Raw genomic sequence first — 3065 nt, 5'->3', positions numbered from 1 at the left:
GACCGCAGCGACAGAGAGGGAGAGAGCGAGCGAGGGAGAGTAAGAGAGAAAGAGGGAGAGAGAGAGTGTGTGTGTGAGATTTCTCGATGGCTGGGGGAGAAAGAGAGGGAAGCTGGAGAGAGGGAGACAGACTGAGTTGGGGAGAGAGAGAGAGGAGTTGGAGAGAGGGAGACAGACCGAGTGGGGGAGAGAGAGAGAGGAGTTGGAGAGAGGGAGACAGACCGAGTGGGGGAGAGAGAGAGAGAGAGAGGAGTTGTAGAGAGCGAGACAGACCGAGTGGGGGAGAGAGAGAGAGGAGTTGTAGAGAGGGAGACAGACGCAGTGGGGGAGAGAGAGAGAGAGAGGAGTTGTAGTGAGGGAGACAGACGCAGTGGGGGAGAGAGAGAGGGGAGTTGGCGAGAGGGAGGAAGACAGACATTCAAGGCAATCTAAGACTAAGAGCGAAGGAAAGAGCGGGCGGACATATGATAACGCAACAGTGTGTGTGTGTGTGTGTGGGGGGGGGGAGAGATAGAGCTCGGAGGGAGGGGAGGGAAGGGGGGGGATTATGAGATGATTGCGTGAAAGCAGCAATCTTGCAATGTCCCGTGAATATCAAAGACTCAATGGTCCACAGTCCAGGCAACTCTGTCCTCTGCTGTCGTGGCACCTTTCTCCTCTCCCTCTCCTCTCCTCCCTGTCTCTGTCTGCCTCCATGCCATTACCCCTCTCTCTCTCTCTCTCTCTCTCTCTCTCTCTCTCTCTCTCTCTCTCTCTCTCTTTGACCCTTCTCTCTCCCTCCCTCGCAGTGGAATAACACCAGTTTAAATGGTACACTTATATCTCCAATTTCTTTCCAAAGGGCGAACCGCTCCAAACTGCACAGCTGTAATTACCGCTCAGTCTGCAACTTAAATAGTCCTGAACCAGGCACGCACGCTAGAAGACACACACACACACACACACACACACACGCACACACGCACACGCGCACACGCACACGCACGCACGCACGCGCACGCACACACACACAGCCACACACACAGAGACCACGAGAACACAAGCACACGCGCGCGGGCGCACGCGTCCAAAATACAAGGTCAAATTGTAGTCGCCAGTTCAAATCTTCTGTAACTGGCGGTCACAAAGCGCGCGTCACGGCGTCGGTTGCGCGCTGAGCTGGAGATGTGCACCAGAGGGGCATGAGGCACAACTCGGTTAGGTTTGGTGTTCAGAAGATGGGGTTCCCTTCTAGATCCAAATCGCCCGACACATAATCCTGCCTCCCAACTCACTGATATATGGAGCCTAGAATGAGGTAGACTGGATTCACTGGGACCAGATTAGACGGCTGCAACAGAGATCTGTGAGTTCAGCTAACGGACGGGGCGGCAAGGGGAACGGGAGGAGACCACCAGTCTTAGAGAGGGACGTGGAGCCGTCAGCTGAGATGTGCATGACTTGTCCTTATTGAAGACTCATTTAGTGAGATTATCCGTGAGGTCTAATCGGCTGCTTCTATCGTTCCCTGGTTTTGGTTTTAGGGACATTTCAGGATCCCCGAAGGGACGTTTTCAGGATCCCCGAATAAAGTTTCAAGGAGCCGTTATGGGCGGAGACTGGATCACCAAGCTGCACTCGTGTCCAGACACACATACACACACACACTCACACACACACACACACACACACACACACACACACACACACACACACACACACACACACACACACACACACACACACAAACACACACACACACGAACACATGCATACACACACTTAACATGCTGACCGGGAGCGGTTAACTTAAATAAATAAAATAATGAAATCAGGTAAACATCCTAAATCTCCCAGCTAGCTGAGGATGAGCCCCTCCTAATGTCGCCGGTGGTTGTGGACTGGTTGTGGACTGGTTGTGGAGGTACCCTATAGCCAACCTGGTCACTGCCCACACACTAGAGGAGAGCTCCAAGTTGTGATCTGCGCTCTCTCTACCACTAGACGTGGCAATAAGAGGAATTAAAACGGTATTCCTCGGACACACACACACGCCACACACACGCGCACACATACCACACACACACACACACACACACACACGCACACACACACACACAAACACACACACACACACAAGCACCAAGTATTTCAGATCCTTTCCAAACGGCCCTTACCTTAGATCTGAGAGGATGAATCTTTTCCTCCAACCAAGCAGCAGAACGCAGAGTTTAGTCAGTAATGGTTCCTCCGGGTCCCCAACACATCCCCCCAATAGAGCCGAACCGAATAGAGCCGTTCTTCTGAGCGGTGGAGAACAGACAAAGCGCAACTAGAGCGGTTCCAATCCCAACGGGTTCTATGCTCCGCGCTCTGTGCTTGGAATCAGAGTGGAAAAAACTACAAAACTAGAGAAAAAATCAAATGCCAGTTGGCAAGAGAGACGCTATTTTTTTAGTAAAAAAAGACCCAGCAGGATGGAGAATCACCGCCGCGTCCTCGTCCACGTCGGCGAGAGAGAGAGAGCGAACTGAGCGCGCAGAGCCGTTCAGCGTCAGAGAAGAGCAGCGTCCGCCTCCTCGATCCGCTGGAGCGGTGTGAGTCCGGGATGGTGACGAGCAGGAGGAGGAGGAGGAGGAGGAGGAGGAGGAGGAGGAGGAGGAGGGTGGGAGAGTGATGGAGCCGCCGATGGAGGGCGTTGGAAACCAGAGTAACTCTCTCTCTTTCTACGTATCGCTCTTGCTCTCGTTCTTTCTCTCTATCTTACTCTTATTCTTCCAGCGTGACGCTGGGAGAAAATATATAGCAAAATATAGAATATTAGCATTTTATAAATTGGAGTGATTGTCCAAAAGTGATTTTCGGTGATATGTCTAACGTCTGTCTTTACCGCCGTCTCCCTGTGTAAACGGGGAAAAGGAGATTTTTGGAATCCATGCTTTGATTTGCATAGGGCCGGGGTATAGGGTATAGCGCCCTGTACCAGGGACGGGGTATAGCGCATAGAGCCCGATACCAGGGCAAGGGTATTGGGTACACCGCCCTACAAGGGCGTAGAAACCGGGGGGGACGGAGGGGACGTGTCC

The 3065-nt window shown here is 52.6% G+C and overlaps 1 protein-coding gene across 2 annotated transcripts in view; it reads right to left on the bottom strand.

Annotated features, from left to right (window-relative positions):
• The window catches only part of cdh11 (cadherin 11, type 2, OB-cadherin (osteoblast)), a 122611-nt gene extending 120130 nt beyond the window's left edge, over positions 1-2481 (bottom strand). For both annotated transcript variants that reach the window (XM_079758771.1, XM_079758772.1), the window contains exon 1: positions 2157-2481. The gene's annotated coding sequence lies outside the window, so the exon portion shown is untranslated. The remainder of the gene's footprint in view (positions 1-2156) is intronic.
• Between the last annotated feature and the right edge of the window lie 584 nt (positions 2482-3065).

The sequence above is a fragment of the Pollachius pollachius genome, assembly GCF_949987615.1.
Source record: "Pollachius pollachius genome assembly, chromosome: 2".
Taxonomy (NCBI): Eukaryota; Metazoa; Chordata; class Actinopteri; order Gadiformes; family Gadidae; genus Pollachius; species Pollachius pollachius.
The sequence above is the reverse complement of the archived record's forward strand: the minus strand, read 5'-3'. Positions and strand labels throughout refer to the sequence as shown.